The sequence below is a fragment of the Zonotrichia albicollis genome, chromosome 2 (genome assembly GCF_047830755.1).
Source record: "Zonotrichia albicollis isolate bZonAlb1 chromosome 2, bZonAlb1.hap1, whole genome shotgun sequence".
Lineage (NCBI taxonomy): Eukaryota > Metazoa > Chordata > Aves > Passeriformes > Passerellidae > Zonotrichia > Zonotrichia albicollis.
The window spans coordinates 8,049,494-8,068,473 of NC_133820.1; the positions used below are offsets into that span (position 1 = coordinate 8,049,494).

Genomic DNA, 18,980 nt, shown 5'->3' on the forward strand with positions numbered 1-18,980 from the left:
ATGAGCCAGTATTCACGCAGGACAGATTTTTCAGCTTGATTTTGAAGCTGTATTTGCAAGGATGTTTTGGAGATTTTGCTTTCTCTCACAAGTAGATCCAGAGCAATTGATAAGATCTATGATCCCAGTGCCCAAAGTGTATTATAGCAGGCCAGATCCTTTCTAGGCTTGTCTGAGATAGTTTCCATTGTAAAATGTAGGTTATTTGTATTGATAAATAGATGCTGGCTTACAGGCAGATTCCCTGAATATGGTGGTGCTTTATCCACCAGCATTCTGAACCTTCCCAAAGTTGCATTTTGGTGCTCTGCTCCCTTGATTAGAGACAAAAAAAGCACGAGAGAAAAGGGCCAAAGGTGTCATCTGTGTTGGGCACCCTGAAAGAGGTATCCTGGGTTTAGCTGGATTGTTTTGACATTTGCATACTTGTCCTCCAGGTTTGCCCAGGCTCAAATGCACATTAAACCAGATCTCTGGAATTTTAGCTCTCTCAGGTTGACGTGAATGAGGACCTCATTAGGAGATTTCTAAGCAAAATTGCATAAATGGGGCTGAGGATGTTAGGTGACATTGGTCTCGAATTTTTAGACTTCTGAAATGGAAGTGGTTTATTTTTTCAGGTATAAAGAATGATCCTGACACACAAGTCAGGGTGATATGTGAATCATTTTGCCTTTATCATATTTTCTGATAAAATAACTTGAATTTGCAATCCATGTAACTTTTCATGTTAATAGCTGGTGAAATTCCTAGTAGTTTCAGATATGAACAGAACCGTTTTTTCTTGGCATGCTGATTATTCCTTAGATCAAAAATTTATCTTGCTTTCACTTTTATTTCTAATGTGCTCATAAACATTTTTCTGACTGAAACATTACTTCATTTCTGCGCATACACACTGCATTGGAAATAGTCCCCACAGAATCTGATGCCAAACCTTCCTATGTGGAGGATAGTTGCTCATAAAAGAGTGGATAAGAATTTAACTTAAAGTCATTCAGAACTTACAGGTCAACTTCAAAGGGGATTTCAGCTTATGCTTTATTATTTTTCCACTTTACTCCAGGTCGTGGACTGTATATGACTGATGTTTCTACAAGCTTTGAGAAATCCATCAGTGTTGCATTGTATTCATCATCTTTCCTGACATAAAAATTGATAAATGGGATGTGCTTCATATTTAATTCCTATCCTTGCTGTACAGGCCATAAACATAAAAGGAAAAGCCCTGTGATTGTGAAGGAACTTTTGACAGAGCATGCATTCAAATTTATGCATACGTATGAAGATCATCTGAAAACTTGTTTTCATTTTCTGTCTGATCAATATCAGAAACTGAGGAGGAAGAGATGCCGTGTCTAGACACGCAAAGATGCACATCAGTTATGCTACAATGATTTTCAAGGCAAGGTACACAGCCACTTGACAGATGGTAATTCCTTCTTTAGAGCTCCTGTTTTCCTCCCTGACTCTTGAGTTGTCATGATAAACTTGGCACAGCTCTGTTGCTTGGAAGGAAGCTCTGTGACAGAGGAGCATGTGTGTTGTATGAGTCTGCACACATGCCTCAAATCATTGTTATATAACACATCCCCAGGCACTGCTGCATCTATTTGTGGAATGGACGGATGGCTGAGGTTTTTGAACTGGAATAAATAATCTCTGACCAAAATATCTGAGTCCCTACTGCTGGAACATCCTCTGATGTGTGTTTCTAAACCTCTCCCAAGAAAGAAACCCAAGAAGAGATGCAAAGCAAAAAGACATGACCACAAGGAGGAGAAGGTTGAGCAGCATGGTGAGCTCAAGTGCTGCTAATCATGGAGAGCTAGAATAGATCCAGCTGTGGCTACCAAGCCCAACATCTGCAGCCTATTCTGCCAGCTGTGGCTATCTGATTTGTATCCAGATGGTGACCAGAAGACCTCAGTAATGATGAGTTCAGTTGCAGCAGCTGGTGGACAGTGCATGAAGATTCAGGTCATTTTGGAACAACCCACAAGCTAAACAAGCCAGTTCAGTAATCCTGTTTTATTACAACCAGTAGAAGTGACCAAACAAGATTTATGGTTCTGTCAGCATGTCTATAAAGGTCAGCTATCATTTATTATATTAATCTGATGTATTTGAAAGATACAAGGGGAATAAAAATGTTTCAATGTGCCAAGAAAAGAACAGAGTAGGAAAAGTCCAATGTAATGATATTCCAATCAGCCTTGCCAATGGGGCAGAGGAGTTCTAGGGGGAATAGTAATACAGAGAATCAGATTTGTCTTGCAGACTTAAAATAGTACCAACGAGAAAAATTTAAAAGTCTAAAAAAATTATTTGAACCTTCTTAAATTTCTCCCTGATCACACTTTACATGCTCACAGGCATCTTCTTTTTAGTAGAAATATGAATGTTATCACATCCCAAGTAGAAAACATGTTCCTATGAAAAAAAATTAATATGAGTAATATAAAAACAGAAAGAGAGAAAGGAGAACTTGGAGTGATTCAAAACACGTTTAGCCTTCATATCAGAAATGTTTACACATGTTTAAATTTTGGCTGGTTACTGACGACAGGAGCTTCTCTCTTCCTTATGTTAATATAAATCAGGAGCTGAAAACAGGAAAATGCTATGGTTTTATTTTTCTGAAAGCAAATTTTCCTACCTTTATCTCTTGTTGGAAAAAATACCTAACTCAAACATAAGATTTCATTAAGGGCAAAGACTGAACCTTTAAAGGATCTTGGTGCAAATTTATCTTGTCAATATTTGGGAAAGTTAAGCAGCTATGGCAAAAACAAACAAAAAACCAACAAAACAACCCCAACAACAATTGGTTATTACATAAAATTTTCCTTTCTAGTAGTGTATTAAATTAGATGTCTCTGCTGCTGTCTCTGCTCTTTTAATTACCATCACAATGATATTAGTCAGCGTGTGAATGTCCCTGTGTAGTGGCAGTTTGGATCAGCTAAATTTGTATTCTTCCATTTCATTTATTCTCAGTAAGAAATATGACTCTCTGTCTCTCATAAACTCAAAGTGGATAAGTAAAAATTTGGACAAGGGCATTTCTGAGAGTGGGTGCTTACCTCAAGGGAATTGTATGCAGCTCCCTGTTCAAAAGATGCAACCCTGTTTTCGGAGCTGGAGATGAGTTATCTTAGTGAAGAAGAATTCCTTGCTTGTGTGTTATTTTGGGTGGGTTCTTTTTTGTTTTTAATTAATGGGAGCAGGTGTATTGAGTCAGGAAATATTCTCTATTCGGAGACCTGAAAGAAAACCTGTCTGTCAAAATTCATTTGGAATGTGAGATAGGCAGCTCTTCCATCTGAGCGGGAATTGAGGGGCGCTGACTGATGGCATCTGAACACTGCCTAGCACTTTTGAGGGATGACCATTCCAGATCTGTCCTTCAAGGATGCCTTTTTGCTCCAACTCCAATTCCACTTGTTTAAAAGAGAGAGAGAGGGGGGAAAAAAAAAGACAAAACAAATGGTCCACAACAGGTTGCTGGTTGATAGCATGGATTCAGGAGAGCTTGTTATAGTGAACGGATATTACTTTCCAATACCTCTGCAATAAAATGTTGCTGTCAGCAGGAATCCATATTTTTACAGAAAAATAAACCAAGATTGTTTAGCCAGATGTATTACAATGGACCTTGGAGTGTGACTAGAGAAGAACACATAGCAAGTAATGAAATAAATATTTAAGTTAAATGTATTTATTGCCAGTTGATGTAATTCAGCTTTTTATGCACTGGATCGTCTTAAATTTAATGGCTAGCCAAAAAAGGGATAACAGAAAACAAAAAGGGATAACATGAAAAAAAATAAATAAAATGAGGGAGAAAGGGGAGGGAGAAATGATTAAAAATCTGTGCTAATAAACTGAGCTCTGCTTTGCTAGAGGCATGTTTAGCATTGGAGAAAAACCAGAATATACAAATGAGATTTGAGCTTAGCAGTAATAGTGGGGTTGTGCAGTCAATGTGCATTTCCAGAACTGCTGAAAAATAAAAATTCTGACCACTTCTTCAGGAGTGACTGCTCCAGTTACAGGTTTTCTGCTAGATATGAATCCAAGTTAAAATTGCCCTATATTGTCAGATGTTTTAAGATTTGGAGGTGTTATATGTACCTATAATGAGTTAAGATATAAATCCTCTACCACAGAGCCAGCACCACCTTTCTTTCTTTTTTCTTTCCTTTAGGATAGGTAAAATGTAAGTTGCTCCTATTTAAGTGCAAGAACTTCTTGCCTTTCTAAAATTCTGGCAATTTTGAGTCATCAGAGAGCATTAAGGCAGGTCATTCCAAACTAAATCTTTCACTTCAGCCATATGTTGAAGACTTTTTTGAATGTCTTCTCCTCTCTCTTTTCCTGAAGAGCTCTAAATTTGCATGAAAAATAGGGGAATAGAAAACTTCAAGGATTACTGGTAAAATGCGATGGTGGTGTGGGTTCCTGTAACTCTGCTTTGGGACAAATGAGTAAGTTGCAGACACTTGTTTTTCTGTCTTAAAGACACTGTGAATACTTACTGATTCCAAAAACATATTGTGAGACTTCTTAAATAAGTATTGTCTTTTAGAGGAATATAAGTAATTCTTATCAATTAAGCTTGTACTGGCTAAAAGTTACATGTTGATTTTTAGTAGATATTGACAGAACATATTATTGAAGGGATTTTTAATATAATTTGGTAAAATGCTGAGTTGTACAATTAACATATTGTAGGTTCCAAAGTGATAAGATTCTTACAGGGCTGTAAATTACTGCTACTTATTGCCCATTCTATTTTTTGCATGTAGGTTCTGACAGTTCATCAAAAGCAGCAGAAAATTTCAATTACAAGTGTCCTCTTGGATTTTGTGCATACCACATAAGAAACAAAAAACATTCTTGTAGTTTAATGACTTCATGTGGGAGAAATCTTGAATTAAATATTTGGTATTTTTATTTGGGTTTGCTGTTAAAAATAGGAAAATCTGCAGCTGATTTAATGTCTGGTAGATGGTTTCATTGGGCACTTTAAGGTAGATCTGCCAGCTGAGAGCAGACAGCCCTTCTGCATTGGCCTGGGAGAGGAACCAGGTTCATCTGCAGTTTCAGCTGCATTGTGCCACAGATGCTGCCACAAATGAAGTTAAAGGTGCTAGCGACCATGGTGCTCCACTTAACTGTCCTGAAAATGATACTGGAAATGATGATCCTCATCATGGAAGTGATTAGCCTGCATTCAGTAGGTTTGCACCTGCTTTTAGTCAGTTCAGCAGCAGCTCTGAAAGGGCTAAAGTCAATGCTAAAAATGTATTTGCAGTTTAACAAAGTGAGCACAGTTTTGTCCGCCACCAGCACGCCCCCCTTATTTTTAACAGCCATTAATTTCAGCAATTACTCTTCCTCCTTTCTGGTTTATTGCCTGGGTACCACTAAGGCCAGTGTTGTGACTGTGGTATCAATTTTATTGGAGGTTTACTGCCCAGCTCCCCCAAACCCCACTAATTGCTGACATGGGCAGAACTAAGGGAGCAGCAATGATATAGGAGGCACAAGGCAGGGAGAAAGTTTAAGGCCAGAGCTGCTGAAAGGAGCATTTGTGGAGCCCTCTGAGGATGCCAGCTCCCAGCAAGCAGAACTGACTCACAAGCAGGCTACAAATGTGCAGCCTCTGTGCCAGCTGAGCATCCTTTTCAGCGAGTTGGCGTTCCCGTGACAGCGACAGGCGCGCTCCCGTCCAGCCCTCACTCAGAGGGGATCAGCTGGGACCTGGAAGCTTCTCAAGTGCATGAATTCAGGGCTGGCCCTGCCATAAACTGGATGAGAGACACTGCATTTCAATTTGGATTGAACTCCATGCCACTGTGGCTTCCAAACTAGAGCTGGCTCGCTTCTTGTTGATTTGGAGGACAAGCCGCTGGAATGAGCACCTGTGGGGAAATATGTTCTGCTGACTGATCTCCCTGGGAAGGGTAAAGTGGGGATAACCTCATGCAGTGTGTAAAGACACAAAGCCTTTTAAAAAACTACATTATGTCTTCAACAAAAAGTAAAAGAAAAAATTATTTTTGTTTTGTCATTTGTCATACCATCCAGTACGCTGTACGTTTGTCATTTGCCATACTGTCAGTATGTTCACTCAGAGAATATTTATTTTTTGCTGTTGTATGAAGCAAAAAGGAGATCTACTTGTTTTTACTAATTTTTTAATTTGCTTTTTATTTACAAACACCTGGGACAGGAAAGTGGTAGAAAAATCTTTCTCGTAATGGTTCAGAGCCATTGTAAAATTTGCATTCTGAGAGGTATGCAATGTGGAGAAAAATCTTGGCATGCCAGTATTTTCACATTGTTCAAAATGCTTTTAAGGTCAGAATGGATTATTCTGATAAGAGTGTGACCTCCTGTCTGCAGTATGTACCACAAAACCTAACCTGTCAGAGGAGTTTCATTTTGGTTTTGCTGCCTTTAGCTCACCTTGCCTGGCTTACTGTGAATATTCAAGATTTGACAGGCTTCAAGGAAAATATACTGGATTCCAGCAAACATACACATCAAATCAAATAGGTAAGTAGTCTGGGTCTAATGTGAAATTTTCAGGGGAATCAATCACCACAGTACTTTTCTTTTCTTCAGGATGTGTATGTGCACTTACTCCCCAATCATCCTGAATGATTAAACACTTACTGAGAATGGCTGACCTTCTCGTAGACCTTTCTGACCTAATTACTGCAGTGGATGTCTTTGTCTTTCTGAAGATTTTTTTCTTCCTGCTCAGCTCAGGTTTTTCAGTTGATATTGGGCTCTTATGACAACCCAGCATTGCCCTTCCAGTACTCAAAGTGCATAACCAAAAATTATTATTCTCACATCACAAGGGAGGATATATAACAAATGTTGCGCAGTCACCATTGCCAGCTCCCACTTAATGACAGTCCCAGTATTCTCAAAACACAAAACAAAACATTAAACAAACAAGCAAACAAGAAAAAAAAAGCATCCAAAAGCAGGTAGTATTTATTTTATCTAGGCATAATAGAGAGGAAGGATTCTACTTGAGATCCTCTTCCTCTGATAGTTTCTTAAGTCACCTCTATACTACTAGGGTTTTGTGGTTGCTTTTTTGGGGGTTTTTTTTGTTTATTTTAATAATGTTTATTATATTTTAGAGCTTTCTGTACCAAAAAGTTTGGGGGAGGGTCTGTAAAGAAATGTTGTATTAAGTCAGGTTAGGTAGAAGGAGACGTTTCTCACTAACTTATCAGTCTTTTAGTCTCTAATGCTTTCAGTGAGGGGAAAAAAACCTATCATTTGGGCAAGCTTTTTTAAACTCTCTGGGTCTATTTCAGGGGCCTGGAGCTGACATAACTGAGAAGTAGAACAAGCACCCTTGGTCAAAAGTGTGGTGTAGGCACAAGTAGTTGAGTTACCGCTCAGCCAAGCCCAATTTTGCTGACACCTGAGAAGAAGTGACAAGAGTATCAGGCTGGCACTGACAGCATCAGCATGAGTGGAGAAAGCTGACATTTTTTAGGGCTATTAGGTCCTGGAGCAGAGATGACCCAGCTAAGGGGAGCACCCCAGCTGAACGGAGCTCACTCTTCCCAAGCCTGTGATAGGAAAACAAGCAGATCTCCCTAGCTAATCATGTTGGTGCTGCTGACAGCCCCTGCTGTGCCTGGAGGATTTTGCAGCTGTGCTGCTGAGCCAGTGGGGTTGTGTGTGGGTGATAGCCTGTGCATCAGGCTCTCCTCTGCCTTGTTGAGAGCATGGTGGATTACTCCCTTTCGTGTTTTGGCTGCGCTCGCTGAGAACTTCTCCAACAGCTCAAGCTGCGATTTTTAAGCAGCCAGAAGAAACTGATTTATCTGTCAGTGCAGGGGAATGTGCTTTGCAAAGCAGTAAGCTGCATATCTGGGTCACACACTGCATGGAGTGAGGCAGCCCTGTGCAGCTCAGTCAGGAATTAGGCAGCTATCAAAGGTTTGGGGGAGAAGGAAAAAGAATCCTCAAGCAGCAGGGAAGGAGCCTTCTTTGGGATAGGAATCACCATATGCTGAGCTGCTTTCTTGCCACCAGCTGGACAGCTGTACTTTAAAGCTGTCTAAAGGAATAAAGCAAACCAGCCTCTTTATTCCACAATTTTTAAAGGAAAAGCACTTTTAATTGGTTGATCTTTGTTTTGGGCATCAATAACACGAACAGGTACCATAAGCCTCTCTCTTAAACCATCCTAGCCTACTGTTACTGTAATTTTAGAAACATTGGGGGTTGCTTGCATGTGTGTTTTCAATATAAAAGCAGCCTAGCCCAGCATTCCTTTGGATAAGAGAGGGGCAGAAAATCAGGCTGTACCTCTCCTGTGGGAGTCTGAGACAGCCCTTGAACAATTTCACTGGAAAATGAGTTCCCTGGCCATTTGCAACGCTGGCTCCTGAAGGGGAGAGCTGTGTCCCTTTGCTTCCACAAGGCTCCCACCCCAAAACAAGTCCATGAGCAATACAGCGTGGAAAGAGCAGGATCTTATGATTTCATTTTTCAATATCTTGCAAGAGTGTGCCAGTAATGACATTATTGACATGGGCAGAGCTCAATCATCCATCTGAGAATGGAAGGATCACACAGGGAACATCATGGTACAGAAGATGATGAAGTTCCATTGTTGTGTCATCCTTGCCTGGCACAGGCAGAGCTGGTGGATCCCAGACACCACAAAAATGGGAGGAATTGGTGGCTTGTGACAGCAGCTCTCCAATGGGTGAGTGGAAACAGAACAGAACATGGAAAGGGAAAAAGTGTAACTGCTGCCTTAAGGAAAAAATTAAAATTATCTGAGATTCTTGCATTCTATTTCATCCTATTTTCCTTCCTAATTTTCTTTAGTACAGTGTATTCTTGTAAGTTTTTAGCTTGTGTGGTGTCTTAATACAAAATCTGCTAGGACAAACATGCATCAATTAGATTGTGTCTACAAAGACCATGATCGTGATTTTTTTTTCCTTTAGCATTTTTGGATTAAACTACCTGATTGACTTGGAGAGGAGTGGTCTGGAAAAGGTAGGAGTTTCATTTATTGTTTCTTATGGGCTCATCAGACTGGATTGATGCTAACTGGCTTGTGTAGAAAACCCCAACAACAAAAAAAACCCAAAAACCCCATGCAAACCCATGAGATGTCTTCATGATTATTTTCAGGAACTAGCTTTAATTCTTCTCTCCTCTGATAGTGAAATGGCAGTGAACTAAATTTAGTAGCTGCAAACTAAAAATTCTATTTCCTATATTCAAGGCAGGTACAAGATAGCAATATCTGTCCTTTGAAGATTGCTTTTCCCTTTCCTTCTCCTTCCCTTCCTTCCTCTCTCTTCTGGTCCCTGCTTGAACATGTTTTAGCTGGTAAGAGCACCAATATGGCATTGTGGTGTTGAGTCTGTAGTCCTGCAGAGGCTCAGTAGGTATCATTGTTCCCCCAAATACACTCACAATCTGTATTTTAATATATACCTTTGCACTGAAGTGTTTGCCTGAACTGAATCTCCCTTTTTTTTTTTTTTCTGAATATAGTCCAAAGCTCATTAACAGTATTTAATTCTGCAGGGGGCTGTAATCTAGTCAAGGGCAAAACAGATTAAGTCAAATGGGTGTCTGCCTCACTGGCATGGTTTAACCATGGCTGGCAACTAAGCACCATGTAGGAAGTGGAGAGAGCAACAAGAATCAGAAAAAAAAAAAAAGATAAACACCAAGGATTCAGATAAAAATAGTCTGATAATTGAAAAAAATATTGCTAAAAATAATAATGAAGAAGAAAAAGAGATATATATATAACTATATATATAGTCTATATGTAGCTATATAACTATGTATATAGATATCTCTCTATACATATATAGAGAGAAATATAACTATATACATAACTATATACATAACTATATATATGTATATACATATACTGATGAACACCAACCAAACCATCATTGTGTGATCAACATTATTCTCACACTGAATCCAAAACTCAGCTCTCTACCAGATACCAGGGAGAAAATTAACTCCATCCCAGTCAAAGTGGGCACTCACATCACACAAAAGTGGATGTAGTGAGGGCCCTATTGCATTCTGATAAGTTTTCCAAGGTCAAATATACATATGTGTATATACATTCACCATTTAAAGGGTACAACCTTGTTTTGCCACTCCAAATTCACCATTGTACAGTACCAGTTGTACAGTCATTTAAATGGGAGGCAAGATATGCTTACTGGATTCAGAGAACAGTATCTCATTTGCAGATTTTTGAGCAGCAGGTGATATTAAAGGGTTTGGGTAGTTCACTTTCCGTGTTTTTTATGTCAGGAGAATTAAGACTGTAATAAAATGGTTTTGAATTATCCTTATTTGACACATAATACTTGAAATACTGTATGTAACCTGTTTGTATTTTGGCAATTTTATTGTGCTGAATGTGGGGAAAGAGAGATCATGGTGTAAGAAAAATTCACAAAGAGTTTTTCTATTTTTTTTATTTTTTCATGGAGACCTAGGACCAGTGAGGTGATAATAATAAAAAGAGACAATTTAGCATAATAACAAATGCATGTAACAAGGCTTCAGCTTGCAAAACTTTACTTCGGTTTCTTGGTCATTTTTCAGCATGCAGCACTTGAAACAAACTCTGATCATCATTCAGCCAAATTTCCTCCTGATGTTCAGTAAGGGAAGGATTTGTGCCCCATTTTTCTGAGGGTTAAACTTCACACCCCTGACAGAGTGCAGGTCTGCAAAACAGGCATCCTTAAAGGGATTCAAGCACACCTCATTTTTGTAACCTCTTACATTTGCCTCAGTAAAACTCTGTGCTGCATGTGAAACAGCTTGCAAGGAAAACTTCAAATCTTTCCACTGCCTGTATGCATAAATGTAAAAATCTCCATCTGGTAGTGCACAGTGATACATACTGGCCAGTTCTGTTGCTGAAAATTTAAAATCTATAACCAATGTCAACCAGTGCATTTTAAACATTTTATTCAGAGTTTGAAGATCATACATAATATTTTTTTAACTCAGATACTTTTTGCATTCAGGTGCAAAGGTGGAATTTTAAAGTCTTTGCTGAACATGTTTTTAACAGTTCCTTTTTATAAAGGTTGATAAATTCTGAGGGAATAATATCAATCTGGAGTCAGACCTCATATCTTCCTTTAAGGTCATAGTATTAAACTTTCCCTTTGGTCATGACCATGATTTTTATTTAAAAATAATAATAATATGATGTCTGCTCTGGAGAGCTGTAGTGACTTTAGGCAGATATCAGAAAGCTTCTGCAGTATTCCAGCAAAATTAGTTATTGAGCTTGAATAATACACATTTAGGAAGGGATTGGAGGGCAGAGGACCCACTTGAGTCGAGTGTTTCTGTGACAGAATTAATACCAGCCACTGTAGCTTTAGCTCAGTGTTCACTGATGCAATTATATGACTTAGGAAACCTTGTGAAGTGATGTTGAACTTGTAATTTTCATTCAGATTCCTTCCCTTTCTGGGTCATTTGCAGTGCAGACGGACTTCAAATTGAAATAGCATTCCTGTATTGAGTGACCACAGACAATTTTATTATAAATAATCCTGTACACATTTATAGGTTATGTGCAGATAGGATTAGAAAACTAGAATAGTTTGAAAGGCCAGAGTAGGAGTCCATCAAATACCACCAGAGGAAAAAGATCATTATATGTATTAGTGTCTAGTTTCAAATTGCATCTAAGTTTTATCTTTTTAGTAATGCATGATTCTTTCACTCAAATTCATGTTGTCCTGGAATCATGCAAAATAGGGGGAAGGCTTGGCTAAACCTTGGCTATCATGTTGTCAAAAATGTGTATTTCGTGTTTTCTTGCTTATTCCACTGTGCAAAAAATGCTTTGGATATCAAGTGTGAAAAATTACCACAAAAACAACAAAGGAACCTGTTATTAGCAAAAAAGAAAACAAACTACATCCAGGAAAAAAAATTCACTTTCAGGTTAAAACCAGACCACAGAGGATGCTGGCTTTACATGCAGTTAATGCTCTTGTGTGGAATTATCCAATGCAATCATTTTCCTCAGCATGTTTAGCCAAGATACCTCCTCCTGAAATTGCTCCCAGAAATAAAGCACCTTGTAATTTTTGCATTCTGATCCAGTAAGGGAAAGCTTCACAGGAGGAGTGTTGTGTGTGAATTTTGCTTCTAAAATGATGAAGTTATTTGGGCTAATAGATTCTAAATACAGGGAAAAAGCATTGTGTTGTTTACCATCTCTCCAAAGCAAGACTTTGCAGAACAATATGGATTTACAGAACAGCTCAAGTAGCACAAGCTAAAATGTGTTTCTGGCAGAGCTTTTCAGGTGCCTGCCCTGAAGTCTCTGCCTCAAATCACACTGACAGGTGTGGCAGTGGGTTTGCAGGAAGCCTTGGTGACCTCCAGAGAGGCTGCTGGGCACCCAAGCCACCCCAGGAGGGCCTTCACCTCTCTGGAGATCACATTAGTTCAGCACATCAGACCTTTCCTGTCAGTGAAAGGAGAAATTGTTTCCTTCTCATGGGCTTGGAGTATTCCCTGCCAGCTGCTGGTTTTACCTGCATGGCCAAGGCAGAGCACAAGGAAGGCTCTGAGCTGGTCTGTGAGGTCCTGGTGTCCCCCTCTGTGCAGCCTGGGTTAATGCTGCTGCCACCACCAACCTCTCCAGAAACATACCAAGGGTGGAGGACCTGCCAGAGAGGGTGGGAAGGCTTTGAAGAAGGAGTAGATTCATCTTTGGTTTACATGGAGGGCAGCCAGGCTCCTGTTCGATGCCCTGGCACTCCCTGAGAACCACACTACACATCCCAAATTAAAAACAGGCTTTTGTCCCATAAACCTCATGACTGTGAGGAGGATTAGCTGAAGATGTTTCTCTTGGAGAAGCCAGTCTGGGGCTTAAAGACATTTAGGCAAATAATTTCTGAATAGCTCCTAACATACCTAACTCTATGTTAAAATTTTATATATATATATATACACCTTACAACTCTGCAGCCTTCTCATTATAGAAATATATTTTAAGTGAATAATCATATTTACCTTCAAGGGTAATTTTGCCACAACAATTCTAGAAAGTTGGCAGTTGGAAATGAAGGCAGAGATTTTTCTCAAAGAGCTGCTGAGTAATTATAGTCTTCCTGGTGCACTAACTTCATTTATTACCCAACACATCTTTCCTTCTTCTAATTAGATTCAAGTATTTCCCATGCTTGAGCCTTACAGGAGGGTTTCAGAGTTGTAAGGATGGCATTATGTAGCCTGTCCTGTAGGTTTGTGAGACATATTTCTTCCAGGGTGCAAGGGAAACAAATGGAGTAACACGTTCTGTAGGCTGTTGGGGAGTAGAAATACCCCCAGGTATCTATTGACTATACAATAAGTGGATCTTTGATTGGCCCATGTTATTTGTTTCTAATTAATGGCAGTCAGCTCCCTCAGGCAGTGAGTCCGAGCTACAAACCTTTGTCATCATTCTTTCCTATTCTATTCTTAGCTAGCCTTCTGATTAAATCCTTTCTTCTGTTCTTTTAGTGTAGTTTTAATATAATATATATCATAAAATAATAACTCCAACATGGAGTCAGATCCTCGTCTCTTCCCTCATCCTAAGACCCCTGTGAACAGAGTCACAATTTTCATTCAAATTTAGCAAAAATTCTCTAAGTTTAAAGGCCTACACAAACTTTGATGCAAGCTGAACATAGATTTGAAAGTTCATTTCCTCTCAGGTCTGCATACGCCAGGGTACGTCTGCATGCTCACAATCAGTTTATTAATTCCGCAACCTATTTTCTGTGATGTAGTGATGGATGAGCAGGGATGAAAACGCGCTCATAAAGATTACCTTTTGCCATAACTGCCACCCCATGTGCTACCATAAAACAACACCCTTATTGGTAACAGGAGGTGCAGACAGGAGCTGCTCTCTGCACTGTTTGGTGTTTTAACTGTGTAATTACTTCTGTAATTAACAATGGAACTGCGCTGTGATTTGTGGCTTCATTCCTGCAAGTATCTCTCAGTAAATCAATGTGGATGTGCCAGGGCTGTTACTCAAGTTCCATCACAAATATTTACAGGAGTACATCAAGCCCACTGAATTATAGCTGCTAAATTGCTGGGAATGGTACCCACGAAAACAAATTCTGTTTGTACAAGAAAGGAGGCACAATCATTCTTTAAACACTGTGATAAATCTTACTGCTCTGAAAAGGTTGAAAGGCATTTGCATTTGGCCAAGGCATTGAAATGCATCTTAATAGACTTAAATGTTCAGCGTTGTTAATGAAGAACAGCAGAACACAATCATTTTATGGGAGTGATCAGGTGGGTTCAGTGGAATTGAGGTTGGGTTCTGCAGTTGGATCTTTCTCATTGCCAAAACTCTCATTTCTCCGTGGCAGCAAATCATGCAACAGACTTGCAGACAAATATAGCACCAGAGCTATTATCCTATGGAAATAAACAAGAGCCATTTGTTTAGTCAGCAAATGTATGCTTAATAAAGAATACAGATTACGACAACATTTTCAGAACTGCTGTTAGCTTGATTGGTAAAATGGTCCCTTTAAAAAATTCACTGAACTCAGGAACAATAAAATGTAATAGAATCAGTATCCCTGGGGGTTTGCATGTTGCTGTATAATTCTGAGAAATAAGCCTTACCAAATCAACTCTACCCAATGGTAGAGTTCTATGCAGCCTCTCTTTTAAGACATAGCTAACATTTAAAAATGTGGAATGTTCTTTACTTTTTTTAAACTTGCTTTGAAAGAAGAGGATAATTTTATGTACAGCTTTGCAGGATCAGAATGAAATCCCTTCCTATTAGAATCTATGTCATAATAAAATCTGAATGCTATTTCAGATTTAAAACTCAGTATTCTTTTATGTCATGGAACATGGGCATCCTAGGTAAAAAATTCTTTCTTTCTGAAGAAAAGTAATTCATTTTTCTCTATCCCTCCTTCTTTTTATCATAAAAATTATTTTCATTTGTCAATGAGGAAATGCTTATTCTGTCTCAATATCAATGACAAATAAGAATAATTTCATACCTTAAAGAATATCTTGTTTGTATCACCCATCTACATTTTTATTACTTGTTATGTGCACTGCAATGACTACACACTGTACATCCAGGGAAGGAGAATGAAGCTGTCAAAAATTCCCTTTAGTTCTTACTGTAGGAGTCTTTCTATGGAAATAAATTTTTTCCATCTTTTACAAGTTATTATTACTGATAGATGTTTTACAAGTTATTGCTTTTGATAAGGTACTTCTTTATTTTAGACTTTATTATTGGGGGTTTTTTTAGTGGATGCTCAATTCTTCACAAGTTTTGTGATGTTTTACTGTGTGTTTTCCTAATTAACAGGTAAATATGCAGAGAATATAACAAGAAATAACTAGAAAAAAATGGACTGACCTATAAGCTATCACCTGATTGACACTTTGTTTTTTTGAAGTCTAGAGAAATGGATTTAAAAGAACTCTACCCTCTCCTATAACATACAACAAAAATCGACCCAGGTGATCTCTCATGGCTGCACTGCTCTGTCTTTCAGAAGGGTCAGGGGGATTTCCATGTGAGGCCCAAGCAGTGGTAAGCTTTGCTTTTTACTTGTAAATATCTGCATTCCAGGGAAATCTGTCATATATTATAAAGGAGAGTAAGAGACTAAACCCAATACCTGTCATTCTTCTGCCAGAGCCTGTTTAAAATGCCCAGAACATCAAGAAAAGGAGGAAAACTGACATTGCTCCCTTGAAAGCATGGAGACTTGGTTTGCGGAGACTTTTTCTTATTGCAAGCGCCTCTTTGTCGCTTTGTCTGCCTTTGGAGCCAGCAACCTCCTCCACTGCAGAGCTCCCTTATTGTGCCCTGCACCAGGTGGTCAAGCCCATGGCCATGGGCAGCTCATCCCACTGTTTCCACCCAGGGGAGCCTCCTTTGGAAATCCCTGCCCTGCACAGCAAACAGCATCCAGCTCCTCCTCAGGCTAAAAGGTCTTTTGGGGCCTCAGAATTGTTTCAGCCACCTGAGTCCTCCTTTTTGAAGCGAGCACTTTTGATGCTCTGAGCGCCAGTCCCCAAAGAGCAGCATCATTTTGAACTGGAGAGTCAATGGTGTTACAGAGGTGGGTTATTTGAAGGCAGTTTTGTTGTGGCTGTGTAACCTCAGTTCAGTGACAGACTCTGTGTGATGGGGCAGCTCTTCTGATTCATTTGTTTTGTTGTGTTTCACTAACCTGTCCTTTGTTTCTGACACTAGCTTGCATGATCTTTCAGTCAGACCACCTTGTGTGATTACAGAGACATTTGACTAATCACATTTTGCACTTCTCTGTGATTTTCAAATGCAAACAGTACAACAGAATTCATGCCTAGGTGCTTCAGCTTAGAGCCAAACTGAAATAAGAAAACAAAGCTGGTCTGTGAGTTGTAGTCCTTTGACAACACAGGGACTTTGTGTGCCATTTGATATTGTTTTAGGTATAAAACATACCTAAAAGTGCCTTATATTACTTTAATGTTTAGGAAGAAGACAGCTAGGTATGAAGGCAGCAGACAAAGCTGTATAAATAATGTAAGCTTGAAGGCATGAGAAGTGCAGTGGAAATCAGCAACCTTGGAATGTATAGCAGTCAGGTCTTTTAACTCAAGAAATAACATGGAAAAATAACAGCAGAATTATTCTGTGACATTCACACTCAAAAGTAACAGCAGAAACAAGTAGAGTGCTTTGAAATTCACCACCTATAACAGGAGCCTTTTGAAAAGCAGAATCACCTTTTCTTCCTCTTATTAAATACTAAACACTACTAGTCAAGGAAGCAGATGCATTTGAAATGTAAAGAAATTCAAGAAGTCACTTTACAGGCACAGTTACAGAGGAATTTTGTTTTGAATAACAAAAAAGAGTTTCCTTTTTCCCTGGGATGGCACATTATAATTGGCTTTCAGCTGATCTCAGAGCCACAGGAAAGGCCAATCTCTGGGGCAATGCATTCAGGACACAGCTTCGGTTTGAATTCTGAATTGGATTCTTGTGGTGTGAGGAATATTCTGAATATTTACACATTCTTTTCCTTTTCTTTTCTTAGAACGCCTTTGTCCTGGAATGTGCTGTTTCTGGACTGACATAATTGTTCTGTAGGAGCCATCTGAGTCTCTCAGGTAAATACAAAACTGTTAAAATGTGCATTGTGTGAGTTCCCTTTACTTACCTGACTAGCCTTCATTTTCAGAATTATTATAATCTGTTGTGTATCTCTGTTGTTAAAAACTCACCCAAAGCTCATCTGTAAGCTAAGAGATTGTGATAGCTTCTTTTGCTTTTTCTTTTTTTTTTTATTTTTTGAGCAGTCCTAGGATAACATGTTCATGAATTTCTGCAGACTTTGGAATCCATGGGTTATTCATTGATCATGAATATGTGCCAGGACTGCAAGCTGAAAACCCCCTTGAGCATTTTATTGGAGATGTTCCTGCATTCCCAGCCTCACTTTGAGACAAAATAACATTTCAATCATTTTTATTTTCTCCTTGAACACTCAGCACAGGGCATTTGAAGAAAGGTCTGTGAAGGTTCCTTCATCACCATTGCGTTAGAAAAGTAATTTTTCCTCTCTTTCCTGTTTTGAGGGTTGTGTGTTTTCTTAGGGAAGCGATCCCATGGAAATGTGGGATGAAGGGTCCTTTCTGGGTAGCTGGGAGAGCCTAAAAAACAGCACAACAGCAGCTGGTTGGAAGGGGGAGAAGGTGCAAAGATTATTTCCCTTGGGGCAGGGAGAGAAACCATCACAGGAGTGCTCAAGTATTTTCACAGGGTGGAGTTGATTGCACAGAACTTTGATTTTTAGCAATCAGTTATTCTTTTAGATCCATTCCTTCTTTCACTGCATTTTTGGATTTTTAAAAAAAATCTTTCCTGACTTACTCTCAAATCTAACACAAAAGAAAGCAAAGTACATCAAATTTCTAATAGCTCTATTTAATGTTTATTCCCTTTGTATGATTTACAGAGTTTTAAGTGTTTTGCTGTTGATTTCAGGGGTGGTGGATGGGTGTAGCATTTACATCCTCTAAAAAAATTGTTTTGCCCAGGATTTTTCTCCTGGGAAGCTGAGAGGCCTCAGAGAAAAAGAAAACAATTCTTATCTCATTTGCTTCTCCTGTATTGTGCTCATCTAAAATGTGTTTAGAGAAAAACAAAACAATTCTTATCTCATTTGCTTCTCCTGTGTTGTGCTCATCTAAAATGTATTTAGAGATTGTTTACCCAAAGGTGATTACCAAATTAGATTCTGGTGTGAGTTGTTTTGACTCTTTGACCAGTTGGGGCCAAGCTGTGTTGGGACTCTGGAATCATGAGTTTTCATTATTATCTTTTTAGCATTCAGTAAGTATATTTCTGTATCCTTTAGTATAGTTAGTGTAGTATTCATTAATGTAATATAGTATAATAAAGTACTAAATTAGCCTTTTGAGAACATAGAATCAGATGCATCATTCCTGCCTTTCTCAGGGCATCCCTGTAAATAGAGTAAATGGGAAGAGGGAAGCAAAGATGAGGGATCTTTAGAAAGCCCTTCCTTTTCTTCCAGGTTTTCACTGCTGCTACCATACCAGCTCAGGAAAGGAACACATCTCTCTCTTGCTGTAATCTGAATGTGAATCTGAGTTTCCTAAGGAAGATCAAATGTCTCCCATCCAAGCACAAATAAAGAAAGGCAAGTTGAGGGAATAGCGCCAGATACCCCAGGCAGTGCCATTTGACATTGTCAGAAGTAACGTGTAATCTACTGCTGAGCGTGTTGCAGTCTTACCTGTGTCAACACCCAGAGAGTTTGTCTATTCTAGTCCCATCCAGAGACTTCAATCCTTCCTTTCAGACAGCAGCAGCTGAAATGCTC

The 18,980-nt window shown here is 39.0% G+C and overlaps 1 long non-coding RNA gene across 1 annotated transcript in view; it reads left to right on the forward strand.

Annotated features, from left to right (window-relative positions):
* The window catches only part of LOC113460109 (uncharacterized), a 74,991-nt gene that overhangs the window by 24,303 nt on the left and 31,708 nt on the right, over positions 1 to 18,980 (forward strand). The window contains exons 8-12 of the long non-coding RNA XR_012578075.1: positions 1,067 to 6,567; positions 8,554 to 8,758; positions 9,006 to 9,057; positions 15,531 to 15,667; positions 15,774 to 17,241. This is a non-coding gene — a long non-coding RNA (uncharacterized LOC113460109). The remainder of the gene's footprint in view (positions 1 to 1,066; positions 6,568 to 8,553; positions 8,759 to 9,005; positions 9,058 to 15,530; positions 15,668 to 15,773; positions 17,242 to 18,980) is intronic.